Genomic DNA, 15,199 nt, shown 5'->3' with positions numbered 1-15,199 from the left:
TTATCACTGGGCCCCTGGGAAGTCCTTCAACATAACGTAATTATGGGTATAAAACACCTTCTATGAAAATCCTTGAAGAAATGTCTCATATGGTTGACAAGAGTACAGGTGATCCATTTTTCTTGAAAGTGCTTTGCAAGGAGATGCTATCTTGTTTCCCATAGCTCATGTTAGTGTTTTATTCCCCCACATTTCAAGTCATTTGTCTTTTCTCTTTGTATCTAATATGTATCTTTCCAGCGCATGGAAACAATAGTTCTTGTTTCTCATCATTTTATTTCTACATTATGCCTTAAGGATTTTTCCTCTAAAATATTTTAAGTATGTTTTCCACCATGGACTTATTCAGTAATTTTAAACATTTTCTTAGTTCCTCTTACCTTTCTAGTTATGTTATCATATTTATGCCTCTATAGTTCTCACAATCTGGTAGTCCAAAATAGACATGCTACATAAGAATGACCTTGTTTAAACAGTGTAGTACAAGAGTGTGATACTCTTATCACTGATTTATTCCAAAGTTACACGAATCTTATATTAACTGTGCTATTTGACTGGGTTGTATTTATGAACCCTACCTTTGCTACAGCTTCATCTACTGGAAACCCATTATCCAGTGTATGCAGTATGTGTATGTGCTTGTGTGTGTGTGTGTGTGTGTGTGTGTGTGTGTGTGTGTGTGATTTATTTTAATATTGGCCAAGTTTTCTTGTATTTTTGCGGCACAGTGGTAAGGAATCTGCCGGCCAATGCAGGATATGCAAGAAACATAGGTTTAATCTCTAGTGGGTCAGGAAGATCCTCTGGAGTAGGAAATGGCAACCCACTGCAGTATTCTTGCCTGGAAAGTTCCATGGACAGAGGAGTCTGGCAGGCTGCAGTCCAAAGGGTCACAAACAGTTGAACGTGACTGAGCACACACACAGAGTCTTGTATTTTTTTAAATATAAATTTATTTATTTTAATTGGAGGCTAATTACTTTACAATATTGTATTGGTTTTGCCATACATCAGCATGAATCCGCCACGGGTATACATGTGTTCCCCATCCTGAACCCCCCTCCCTCCTCCCTCCCAGTACCGTCCCTCTGGGTCATCTCAGTGCACCAGCCCCAAGCATCCTGTATCATGCATCGAACCTGGACTGGCGATTCATTTCATATATGATATTATACATGTTTCAATGCCATTCTCCCAAATCATACCACCCTCTCCCTCTCCTACAGAGTCCAAAAGACTGTTCTATACATCTGTGTCTCTTTTGCTGTCTTGCATACAGAGTTATCGTTACCATCTTTCTAAATTCCATATATATGTGTTCAGTTCAGTTCAGTCACTCAGTCGTGTCCGATTCTTGCGACCCCATGAATCGCAGCACGCCAGGCCTCCCTGTCCGTCACCAACTCCCGGAGTTCACTCAGACTCACGTTCATCGAGTCTGTGATGCTATCCAGCCATCTCATCCTCTGTCGTCCCTTTCTCCTCCTGCCCCCAATCCCTTCCAGCATCAAAGTCTTTTCCAATGAGTCAACTCTTCACATGAGGTGGCCAAAGTACTGGCGCTTCAGCTTTAGAATCATTCCTTCCAAAGAAATCCCAGGGTTAATCTCCTTCAGAATGGACTGGTTGGATCTCCTTGCAGTCCAAGGGACTCTCAAGAGTCTTCTCCAATACCAGGGTTCAAAAGCATCAATTCTTCGGCACTCAGCCTTCTTCACAGTCCAACTCTCACATCCATACATGACTACTAGAAAAACCATAGCCTTGACTAGACAGACCTTAGTCAGCAAAGTAGTGTCTCTGCTTTTGAATATGCTATCTAGGTTGGTCATAACTTTCCTTCCAAGGAGTAAGCATCTTTTAATTTCATGGCTGCAGTCACCATCTGCAGTGATTTTGGAGCCCAAAAAAATAAAGTCTGACAGTGTTTCCACTGTTTCCCCATCTATTTCCCATGGAGTGATGGGACCGGATGCCATGATGTTCGTTTTCTAAATGTTGCGTTAGTATACTGTATTGGTTTTTTTGTTTCTGGTTTACTTCACTCTGTATAATAGGCTCCAGTTTCATCCACCTCATTAGAACTGATTCAAATGTATTCTTTTTAATGGCTGAGTAATACTCCATTGTGTATATGTACCACAGCTTTCTTTTCCATTCATCTGCTGATGGACATCTAGGTTGCTTCCATGTCCTGGCTGTTATAAACAGTGCTACGATGAACATTGGGGTACAGGTGTCTCTTTCAATTCTGGTTTCCTTGGTGTGTATGCCCAGTAGTGGGATTGCTGGGTCATAAGGCAGTTCTATTTCCAGTTTTTTAAGGAATCTCCACACTGTTCGCCATAGTGGCTGTACTGGTTTGCATTCCCACCAACAGTGTAAGAGAGTTCCCTTTTCTCCACACCCTCTCCAGCATTTATTGGTTGTAGACTTTTGGATCACAAGCCGTTCTGACTGGCATGAAATGGTACCTCATTGTGGTTTTGATTTGCATTTCTCTGATAATGAATGATGTTGAGCATCTTTTCGTGTGTTAGCCATCTGTATGCTTCTTTGGAGAAATGTCTGTTTAGTTATTTGGCTCATTTTTTGATTGGGTCATTTATTTTTCTGGATTTGAGATGCAGGGGTTGCTTGTCTATTTTTGAGATTAGTTCTTTGTCAGTTGCTTCATTTGCTATTACTTTCTCCCATTCTGAAGGCTGTGTTTTCACCTTGCTTATAGTTTTCTTTGTTGTGCAGAAGCTTTTAATTTTAATTAGGTGACATTTGTTTATTTTTGCTTTTATTTCCCATATTCTGGGAGATGGGTCACAAAGGATGCTGCTGTGATTTATGTTGGAGAGTGTTTTGCCTGTTTTCCTCTAGGAGTTTTATAGTTTCTGGTCTTACGTTTAGATCTTTAATCCATTTTGAGTTTATTTTTGTGTATGGTGTTAGAAAGTGTTCTAGTTTCATTCTTTTACAAGTGGTTGACCAGTTTTCCCAGCACCACTTGTTAAAGAGATTGTCTTTTCTCCATTGTATATTCTAGCCTCCTTTGTCAAAGATAAGGTGTCCATAGGTGCGTGGATTTATCTCTGGGCTTTGTATTTTGTTCCATTGATCTATATTTCTGTCTTTGTGCCAGTACCGTACTGTCTTGATGACTGTGGCTCTGTAGTAGAGCCTGGAGTCAGGCAGGTTGATTCTTCCAGTTCCATTCTTTCTCAAGATTGCATGGGCTTCCCACACGGCTCTGTGGTAAAGAATCTGCCTGCCAATGCAAGAGTCTTGTATTTTTAAGTTAAGTCTTCCGGGATTTCTGGAGTTCTAATTCAGCTGTTGGCATTGAGTTCTTCCTCATTTCTTGCTATTTGATATATATATTTACTGAGCACATGAATATGCATAACCCCAAAGACAAAGTTCAGTTTGGAACACTGTCTGAACTTGGGACAGGCAAATGAGCAAGACAAATAAGTGAATAAGCAGGCTTTTTTTAAGGTAATGAGCAGCAAAAGATGTCAGCTATCTTTCCCCTGCTTTTGTCATCCCTTTTCTGTTCTGCAGAATAAGAGGAAAATACTGATAATCACATACAGCTGGGTCTTATTAAAAGAGAACCCAGCACACATGATTCCCCCAATGACAGTCTAAAATGAATAAAAGTGATTTGGATGGATGGATGGATGGACAGATGGATTGATGACTAAATGAATGGACGGATAGATAGATGGATGGCTGGATAGATGGATGGATGAAGTATACAGAGACAAGATTACAAACAGACCTGATTTTATTATGAAAAATAGATCAAATTTTCATTTCAGATGAAGCTTACTGTTACAGGTTGTGTTCTTCAGGGAACAGTCTCTAAGGTGGAGTTTAGTGTGCAGGATGTTTACCAGGGAGTGTCCTTATCATTGATGCCTGGGAAGGATAGGCAAGGAGAAGGACTGGGCACAGGGAGAAGATGAGTTGTAATGCAGGCATGTGGCAGCCTCATCTGATTAAGCAGGAGTCTCTGGAGAAAGTGTTTCTTCAAAGTCATCCTGGGTTTGGGCAAAATGGCCGTCTTCGGTCACTCATTGAATACAGGCCACCAAGGATCTCTGTAGCTGGGACATTTTTGAAGTGGCTGATGGCTGCTGGGTACCCCCTGAGGTCACTTGCAGAATCTGGGGCCCATGTCCTTAAAGGAACCTGGGCCACATGCCTTCATGTACTTCTCATCCTACCACTTATACAAATGTTAAACAGCTATAGATATGCATGATAAACACTTTTAGCTAAAGATGTTTTCATTAAATTGCTCCCCCTTTCTCTAATAACATCATCTAATACTTCAAATAAGCACTAAAGATTGTCACAGTGCATGACAGGATTGTAATTAGACTAGATCTCTGTCATCAAAATGTTTGATTCAAAGCATGTCTTTGACTTCTATTACTTCTTTAACGTGTTTATTATTCAGGTAATATCCGTGCATCTGCTGTTAATGAGATCAGGTAGTAATAAGATGGTCACTGCTGACACAGGATTGGCGTCAGTGGGAGGACCGATAAGCCTAATGCTGGGGGAGGGAGCAACTGCCTTGAGAAAGGGAGCGCAAGATGAGAAAGAGCATGTTTCAGCTAGCTGAGTAGAGAAATAAGAAAGTCACTGATTTCAGAACAGTGTCATCATTGAAATATATGGAAGCTATTTGGACAGCAGAGGAGATGGATATTTAGCTAGGTCTGGACAGAAAGTCTAGAATCAGAAGACAGTTTCCAAGAGAAATGGAGCTGAGTATCAGAGGGATGCACAGGTTGAAACAAAATCTCCAAGGAAGTACCAATGCAGTTGAGTTATAACACTTCAAGCTGGTTGGGGTGAAGTGGGGCCTTGTGGGATTGGGGGGGACAGAAAGAGGGGCAGGGTGCAGCCTTCACATTCACAGTCAATATCCCTGAACCAGAGTGTACTTGCTCTAGGCAAACCTTGAGAGACAGTATCCAGTCTTAGAGCGTTCAGTGTCTCCTGCAGGATTCTGAAGGCAGTAACATGATTGAGGGAGAGATTTGCAGGAGTGTCTTAGAAAAAGTAATCTGATTGAGGTATGTGAGATGGATTACAGGGCAGAAGGAAAAGAATGAGCAAGACCAATTAGGACAGGATTGAAAGGTTTTCATAAAAGATGATGATAGTGTGCTCAGGAACAAAAGAGCCAGGTGCAAGAGATACTGAGATATGGAATAACTAGACATCACAGCCCAGGGAGAGAGAGATGAAGGCAGAGAGATGAATAGCTAGAAATATCATATTCCATTCCATTCTATTCTATTCTATATAACATTTATTTAATAACTTTTATTATTCTGAACTTCTTGCAGCTGGGAGATTTTGCTAGAGAATTGAAGGGCAGGCTTGAATGAAAGGGGAACAGGACACATTTGGGCTGGGGTCTGAAATCCTCTGAGACATCCAGGTGAAGATCATAGCAGACAACTGAACATGCAGTCAGGAAGCTTGAGAAGGAGTTTTGGGTGAAGAGGTAGATGAGGCAGTCCATCGTGTGGAGCTGACACCTGGGAGGGAGGGTGTAGGTGGGACCATCAGAGAAATAGAGGGAGAGGAAGCGAGGCTGGGTCACCAAGGGATAGTGTCTCCATTAGGGAGGGGCACAACCCCCTCCAGTGTTCTTGCCTGGAAAATCCCATGGGCAGAGGGGCCTAGCGGGGGAGAGTCTATGGGTTGCAGAGAGTTGGATACAACTTAGAAACTAAGCAACTGAGTAAAATAAGGACCAAAATTCCACACAGAAAAAAGTAACACGCATTAGGAGATAACACCAGAAATTGAAAGAGTTCCAACTCATTGGAAAAATTACAATATAACCTGAGAAAAGATGCGTTTTATCATAGCAACATCTACAGCAGATGACGTTCTAACGACGTAGGACAAGTTCACGGAGACCGGGGACAGTAGGGGTTCCTCTCATGTGAGAATTATGAAGTTCATGTTTGTGGTTTTGCATGTTTATTTCAATTGCAAATAGGCAATTTCAAGTTAAGGCAGGTTTCTTGAATCTAGGACTTTCTGAAATTGGGATAAATGTGTATGATTTGGTCCCATTATTGTTTTCTGTCCATGAAGGAGAAGGTTTATCATTTAAAATGAAGCCAGAGCTAGTAACCTCTGAGATATCAGTTTACTGTTCTTGCTGTGACGCCTGTCTTAGACAGTTCTAAGCCTGACAGAGATTTGTGTCCTCCTTTGAGCATGCCTACAATAATTCATGGGTGTGAACGTCTCTACATGCACCCAAGCCTCCTATTTAACTCGGCCACAGAAATTAAAATGTGATCATTTCAATTTCTGGCTAAACAATTAGCCTGTTTAATTAACCTGTTTAATTTTGTATGTTTTGTGTGGTTTGGGCTGTTGCAAATATGCCCAAGACACAGCTCCCTAAAGGAAATTTAGAGATGGACCCTGAAGGCCATTCTGCCCCCCAGATGGACATGCCTCTCTCCTTCTTTGCCCTTCCCACCCAGCAGTAGCCTCAGAGGACACCCTGCTGGCTCACTCCTGCTTTTTATTTCTAGGTCAGTGTTTGGGTGTCAGTTAATATCAGCACATGTTTATGTGCACATCCAGAAGCTTCTGTTTACTTAGCACCTGCTGGCCCCGAGCAATGCCCTGCTCACTCCTGCATCAGACCCTCCCAAAGTTCTCTGCCCTGTGCCCTTCTCCTCTGGCAGGCATGAGCCAAGGACCTGGAGCCTAATTCGTGGTGAGCCAGAAACAGCTCTGGCAGCTGCTGACCCAGAAGTTGCCTGATTCAGTGTTTCCGATGGCTGTACCTGAGTAAGCAAGGCTAGGTCTTGACTTTATCTCCCAAGGCCAGGTCTTGGCTTTACCAGCAGGGGGAGAAATGGCTCAGTGGATCCTCAAGTTAAAAGTCTGGGGACCCTAGGACATGCAGCACGTAATATGTGTGCATGGAAAGTATTCGTTGTTGGGAGAACATGAATGCAAAGAGTAAAGTGATGGGTATAGTAATGGATATATTAGACAATCTCAGAGGGTTTTGTAGACTGGATGAAAGGTCTTGGAAATTATACTCTAGGACTCCTCAGAGGTTTTCAACAGGGCTTCGCATTTCTAAACATTTTGCTGATGGATATGTGAGAAATGCTTTTCCGAGAGAATAAAATAATTGTTACTTTAGTACAGGTGGGAGATAAGAGAACTCTGGCAGCTGAGGTAACAATGTATAGAAAGATTCTGATTCAAAAGAGATTTGGACACAGAGCATCAAGCTGAGCTGAGCTCCCTGCACTGTGCGTCAAGTCCCCACCATCTTTGTTTCACACACGGCAGTGCACACACGTCCATTCCCACCTCCCAGTTCATCCCGCTCCCCCGACCCTCCCGTGTCCACCTGTGTTCTCTACATCTGCATCCCTGTTCCTGCCCTACAGATAGGTTCATCTGTACTATTTTTCTCGATTCCACATCTATGGTTGTTAATATAGGCTTGGATGAGGAGGAGGGTGGTCCAAGAGGGAGGGGATATATGTATACATACGTTGATTCACTTCATTGTACAACAGAGACTACCGCAACAGTGTAAGACAGTTATACCCCAATAAACAAAGAGATTTAGACAAGAAAATCTTGAGGGATTTAGTGATTTGTTAGCTGAGAAGATTGAGAACAAGTCAGAAGTATGTGTGACTCTCACTGTCCAGATGTAGTGGCCAGCCAGTTGTGTACGCTTAGTCTGTTCATTCTATTAGGTTATGAACTTCCTGGCCACTAGGCTAATCAGGCTGCATAGGGCCTCACCTTTATCCTTCCTGTCTCACCATCTTGTCATTGTTATGTCTTGAACTTATTTATCTCCCTTTTTATTCATCACTTTGGGATTGTCTTATGTGCAAAGTGTAAACACATCCAGGGTGCATCATCACCCCTTAAAGGTATTTTCAAAAACTTTTGTGCAGTCAAGATATATCAATATAAGGCCCTATTTATTCCACTAGTTGAGAAATAATAAAAAGATAAAAATCGATGTCTCCTGCCTCCTGGGTCATTCTGCTTAGGAAACAGCCCTGTACATAGATCTTTCTATTCACACGAGTCATACATTTCATTATAGAATCTTGAACACCAGGCTGTTGGGGTGGATGGAGAAAGACATTAATGGTGTTGTGTGAACAGAGTGGAGGATTGTGTCACACAGAGTCAGTGATCTAATTTTCTAGACTTGAGAGCACACTGTAAATTTGCAGAATTGGACAATAACCAGTCTTATAGGTAGACAGTCCATTAAGCAATGTGGTCAACCCACAAGTCACGCGTGTTCATCATCCTCACGGTTTTCAGGCCACAGCTTGTACCTGGACCGATGGTTTCTGGATGGTGTCAGAGCCCTGAGTCTACTTAGGTTCCAGGCATCCCTGGTGGGCATACAGACCCTGAAATGGGTGTGTAATTGGGACTGGACTCTCAGGGACCAGCCATGGGATTTGCATGCCCATAATGGGCAGTGTTAGGAGATGCGATTTTTGGAGATTTTATGAAACACATAAAATGTTATAAAAATAAAAATAAAACCTTCTTAACAGTTTGGAAGAACGGACTTGTTAAACAGAATAGAAAAAAGAGATGGGAAAATTAAAGTATCTGCAGCCATGACTCAGAAGACTTTGGCTTGAGGCAGTCTCTTTGAACAGTCTGCTACTGAGAGCTGTCAACCTGAGACTTTTGTATGGAGACTCATGGAGTTCAATTACCACCAGAAATGGAATGACAAAATGTGGATTTGATGGAATTATATATGGCAAAGGAAAAAGAGCCTTACATATCTCAGCGTGCATGTAATGCATTTGATTTTCCCAATGAATTATTGGCCTTGGGAAAAAAAGAGGGAAAAAAAAAGAAAAGAGGAAGAGGAAAGGAGGAAAGATGCTAAAGTGAGCTCCCTCTGTGTACCATCTGGGCTCTGGGGCTGCATGTTACATAAAGCCCACTGCTGACACTCTTATGAATTATTGCACCCTCAGTGTTTTACATGTGAAGAAATGGAATCAGAGAGTTAAAAAACGAAAATCTGGGTCAAGGACTTCTCTGGTGGTCTAGTGGTTAAGAACCCACCTCCCAGTGCAGGGGACACAAGTTCAGTCCCTAGTCCAGGAAGATTCCACTTGCCTTGAGACAGTGAAGCCCGCCCACCACAATTACTGAATCCCATGAGCCTAGAGCCTGTGCTCAGCAACAAGAGAAGCCCCCACAGTAAGAAGCCCATGCACCGTACCTGGAGAGTAGGGGGCCTACTCTCACACAGCTGGAGGAAGCCTGTGCCCAGCAAGGAAGGGCCAGTGCAGCCAGAAATAAAATAAAGGAAAGAATGAATGAAAAAAAAAAAAAAACTGTATCAAGATAACACTGCTAAAACTACCCAAGATTGGCCAACACCCAGCTATGTTTCTTGTAATATCCTGTACTCTCCTCCAGATGGGGTTGGGGGAGCGAAGTAAAAATGGTTTTGTGTCCTCTGAAAAAGAATATACAGTTAATTTTTGAGGGGCAAGACACAGAAATATGTTAGCCTGATTTCATGTTCTTGCTATGCGTTTAGAAAGAACAAGAGTCTAGATTAACATTTAGTCTAAATTAACAGGGCATTCAACAGCTCTGCCTTAGAGAATGGAACCCACACCATTATGTAGAATGAAATCCACAAACCTGGTAAGAAGTGACCTTGAACAGATATTTACAAACTTTACGTAGGAAGGATATGTGAAAACCTGCTGCAGGTTACATTCATAATTTCTGCTCCTATAATGTGACAGTGTTTCGTTATCAATAAGATTCAGAGAATTTACCTTAGAAAATGATGCAATGAATCTGATAAAGTAAGTGATGTGCCGAAAGCAGGTGATTTGACTTCACCAAAATAATTACAAGAGATTTAGAACCACTTGGTTTACTTTTTGCCTCCAATTTTATATCTTATAAATGAAAAATATAAAATATTGGACCCTTTCAAATATTTCTGAGCATTTTCTACAGCAGCCTTGCATTCATGGCTGAGGCAAAGGAGACAACATACGTAGTAAGAAGTGACATGTTTGACACACAGGTTTTTAAAATTTAATTTGCATTAAAAAAGTGCATCCCAATGTAATGTGGCAAGCGAAACAAGAAGTCACAAAGCTAATATTAACATTATTCTGGGAAAATGACTTTTCTCTCTAACTAAATGTTTCCTTTCATCATGTAAAATTTTAACTGTCTTGGATAGCTTTTTAAAAAATAAATATGTTCCGAAATATTTTAGATATTACCTTTTCCCCATTTAATATATTAACAATAGCTTATGAGTCAAGAGTCTTAATTATGCACTACGGTATTGTATTAACTGCAGAAATGATGGCTGTTAAGAGCAGGGTGCCCCAGCATAGACTCTGCACCAGCTGCTCTGTGTGTTGGTTGCACCTGCTCTTTATATTTATGCTTCCTTTCTGCCTCACATTTACCTTACCTATTGTGTCTTCTTACTGAGCCCTTGTCAATATGCCAATTCTCAGCATCCAGTTTAGACCAAGAAATGAGATAATAAGAGTGCTACAAAAGTTTAAAATACAATGTTCAGAGTGAGGGATTGTCCTCCGAGTGACGTGAGTGAGGGTTAGTGCCTAGGCTTTCTTTTTTATTATTATTGACACGAAGAGCCAACTCATTGGAAAAGACCCTGATGCTGGGAAAGGCTGAGGGCAGGAGGGGAAGGGGATGACAGAGGACGAGATGGTTGGATGGCATCACTGATATAATGGACATGAGTTTGAGCAAGCTCCGGGAGATGGTGAAGGACAGGGAAGCCTAGTGTGCTGCAGTCCATGGGATTGCAAAAAGTGGAACAGGACTGAACGACTGAACAACAACAATTGGAGTATAATTGCTTTACAATGTTGTGTTACTTTCTGCTGAACAATAGCATGAATCAGCCATATGTATGCATATGTGCTTTCTCTCTTGGACCAGCCTCCTGCCCCTGCACCCCAGCCGTCACAGAGTACCGAGCAGAGCTCCCGGTGCTATATAGCAGCTTCCTACTGGCTATGTATTCTACACAGTGTGTGTGTGTGTGTGTGTATCCCACCTTACCCTCCTCTGCCCGAGTCACAAGTCCATCTTCTACATCAGTCTCTATTCCTGCCCTGCAAATTGGCTCATCTGTGCCATTTTTCTAGATTCCACAAATATGCATTGCTATATGATACTTGTTTTTTCTCTCTCTGACCTCACTCTGTATGGAAGATTCTTGTTCCATCTGCATCTCTACAAATGACAAAATCCCGCTCCTTGCTTATGGCTGAGTAATATTCCTGGGCTTTCTGACATTTGCTTTCACTGCTTTGGAGTCTTTGTTTCCAGTAGTGTCACTTTATGGATAAACATTCTGAAATTTATTTCTGAAATTATAACTATATGTCCTAGAGTTCTATAAACCAATGAATTACAGATATTCTAGAATTATGGAAAGCATGAATTTTAAAAAATGGATTCTCCTGTAGCTACTTCTCTTTTTTTATAGCCAGTTGATTTTTGTATGTATCATGGTTTTTAATTCCTCAGAGAACTCATTACTATACATTTGTTCCTGTTTTTATTTATTTACTTTTAAATTAATTAATTTATTTTAATCAGAGGCTAGTTACTTTATAATATTGTAGTGGTTTTTGCCATACATTGACATGAATCAGTCATGGGTATAGCTTCTTGCCTCCATTTTTTGAAAGTAATATTCACATGCCATTTTTCTATGCTGTGCGTTTCTTTTGCTATGAAGAAGACACTCCTCTATTTAATAAATATTGACAGCCTACAGCCCATATTGTTTTCTTATTAAATAGATAGGTTGAAAGGTATCTATCTTATCTTTCTTCCTTGATCTGGGGTTAGCAAGTAAGTCCTTATCTATTTCCTTCCTCTCCCTATTATAACTGGTAAGAAAGGTGGGGTCCTTTACCTTGTCCACGTGTTTCACTTAGGTGTTCCTTTCTTGTTGTTTTTGTTTTTTGTTTTGTTTTGTTTTTCTCTTCAGGAAAGGCCTGGTGCAAGGCAACCAATTCAGGTGCATGTGAAGTTCTGTTAACCCCTATGTTAACTCATTCACTGCTCATAGAAGCCCCCCCCCCCGCCACTCCACCTTGTTTTACAGATCAGGAAGCTGAGGCACAGAGAGAGTGCTAATTGCTAAGTCATGCAGGACTCATTGCCACTCCATGAATGGTAGCCTGCCAGGCTCCTCTGTCCATGGGATTTCCCAGGGTAGTGGAGTGGGTTGCCATTTCCTTCTCCAGACTAAAATGACACAGCTGGAATTAAACTCAGGGAGTCTGGCTCCAAAGTTCATTTACCTTAGAAAAATGATCTCCAGTTCAGATAAGAAGCACCCAGCCAACAATGGGTGCCTAGGTTTGTCTGAGAAGACTCACGACTAGGTTTCTGTGTGTAAGAAACCAACGAATTGTCTTGGAAAATTACTGGCAAGCTAGTCTTCCCTAACAGCTTACACCTGGAGAGTCCCTATGCTCACAGGATGTTTGGGAATAAATAAACTGTAGTCTTTGTTGAGAAACATGGACTTCGGGTGGGAAGGGAGAAGAAGAATACTCTAGGAGACTTAGGCAATGTCTGGGAAGATTGTAACCCCACAGTATTCAGCCGATGAGGAACTGGGGAGGGATCTGTGCTCCAGAGGGTAAAAGTGCTTGCTGGAATGTCCCAGGGGTGCCTGCCCACCAGACACCACATCTTTCAAGACCATCGTTAAAAGTCTTGCTTTCATTGTGTAAAAACAAACAAAAAGAAACCAAAGAAGAGGAAATGTAGTTACTTTTTATTTTAAAGATGCCAGTTTATTACATGTTAATATTTACACATGGAATAGACATTTGTGACACTTGGGTCAAGATTTAGAGAAATACAAACACTCCTGGTACAGCTTGGCACTTTCCCCACCTCATGACGACCACGAACAAACGGCTGTAATTCAGCTTGATCTAAACAGGTTGTAGGCTGTTAGTGCTTATTGAATATGAGAATGTCTTCTTACAGCAGGAAAAATTTACAAGATAGAGAGTGTTAGTCATTCAGTCATGTCTGACTGTTTGCGACTTCATGGACTGTAGCCCGCCAGGGTCCTCTGTCCATGGAATTATTCAGGCAAGAATACTGGAGTGGGTGACCATTCCCTTCTCCAGGGGATCTTCCCAACCCAGGGATCAAAACTGGATACCTTGCACTGCAGGCAGATTCTTTACCATCTGAGCGACCAGGGAAGCCTGTACAGGATAAAGGGCTCCGTTTTTCAAGAACAGAGGCAAGGCTTAGCTACAGAGGAATCAGACTGTAAAGAGAAAACAGAAACTAAATCCATACTACCTACATTTCTGAAATAGCACTAACTCAATGGTTTGTAATCACCAGGTAGAACCCATCCTGAGACCTTTGTCTCTTAGTATCAGACCAACTTGTTGCAGACCCAAAGTTCTATTAATAACTTTACATTGAGTATCCACAGCAGTTTTGACACTGAAATGGCAACCCACTCCAGTGTTCTTGCCTGGAGAATCCCAGGGACGGGGGAGCCTGGTGGGCTGCCACCTATGGGGTCGCACAGAGTCGGACACGACTGAAGTGACTTAGCAGCAGCAGCAACAGCATGCTTATCTGTACCTTTGGCTGTTTGTTTGTTTACTTGCTTGTTTCTCTGGTAAGGTCTAACTTGAGCCACCTGCTTACTGATTCTGGCTGTATTTGCAGTTCTAACTTCCCACCTCCTCTAGAAGCATGTGTGTGTGTGTGTGTGTGTGTGTGTGTGTGTGTGTGTGTGTGTCCTTAGTCATGTCCAGCTCTGCAGTCCTGTGGACTGTAACCCACCAGGCTCCTCTGTCTGTAGGGATTCTCCTGGAAAGAATACTGGTGTGGGTTGCCATGCCTCCTCCAGAGGATCTTCCCAACCCAGGGATCAAGCCCATACAGTAGTAGTAATAATAATATTAAATAACAGAAAAGCCACTGCTATACTTTGTTAACATCAGCAGCCTATGACGATGCATGCCTGACAGCTGTACCGGGTAGAGATGGTATATCATGTTCATTGCTGTCTGACATACTGACATACAGTGCAATATTGAGCACATACTAGCTGCTCAAAACCCACTCCAGTGTTCTTGCCTGGAGAATCCCAGGGACAGGGGAGCCTGGTGGGCTGCCGTCTATGGGGTCGCACAGAGTTGGACACGACTGAAGTGACTTAGCAGCAGCAGCAGCAGATGCTCAAAAAACACTTCTTCAGTGAATGAATGAATGACTGGTTTCCATTCAGTTGTTTCTTAGCTGGATTCCTTACATCTCCCCTGAGTTGATAATGAAATGGAACTATGACTGATTTAATGAATAAATTCTGCAGACATCCTGCTATTTAATAATTTCATTTTGTGAAATCACCTAGCATAATAAGTGGCTTACATTAAGTTATTATGGGCTTAAAATAATAATCTATGAATAACTACCCCACAAGACTGATAGGAAGAGCACATTGTCAGCTTGCTCATGACCTCATGACCAATAAGTGATCAAAGTAGAATCCAAAATTGGCTCCTCTGGTGCCATTTTGACCATTTTATGATGCTGATACCCTGTGAGGCCATCTAGGAAGCTGCCAAGAAGAATGATCCTAAGTCAAGAGGGAAAAATAAGAATGTATTAGGGAAATTAAATGAAAACAGAGCATTCCAGATGGAGTGTGGCTATGTCCATGGCTGGCTGAGCTGAAGGTTATAACCTTATCTTCAGTAGCAGCACATCTCCTCAACTCAGAAAACTGACCACGGACCAGTTCATAATATAAGATCATGGGCAAGGAATGTGCAAAATTAAGGGGGTACAGAGTAAACTTAATGGACATGAATCTGAGCAAACTCCAGGAAGTAGAGAAGGACAGGGAACCCTGGCATGCTATAGTCCATGGGGTCACAAAGAGTCAGACACAACTTACTGACTGACAGTAACAAGAACTGAGTAACTGTGCAATTATCCTAACATAAACATTTTAAATTAACCTTTGCTATTGGCTGGATATTGGATATTTTAAAAGTATTTAATAATAAAACTGAAATCTCTTTCTTCAGTAGACCTAAAGTATGTTTAC

The 15,199-nt window shown here is 41.8% G+C and overlaps 1 protein-coding gene across 1 annotated transcript in view; it reads left to right on the top strand.

Annotated features, from left to right (window-relative positions):
• The window catches only part of DSCAM (DS cell adhesion molecule), a 678,525-nt gene that overhangs the window by 384,152 nt on the left and 279,174 nt on the right, over window positions 1-15,199 (top strand). The gene's annotated exons all lie outside the window — the stretch shown is intronic.

The sequence above is a fragment of the Budorcas taxicolor genome, chromosome 1 (genome assembly GCF_023091745.1).
Source record: "Budorcas taxicolor isolate Tak-1 chromosome 1, Takin1.1, whole genome shotgun sequence".
Lineage (NCBI taxonomy): Eukaryota > Metazoa > Chordata > Mammalia > Artiodactyla > Bovidae > Budorcas > Budorcas taxicolor.
The sequence above is the reverse complement of the archived record's forward strand: the minus strand, read 5'-3'. Positions and strand labels throughout refer to the sequence as shown.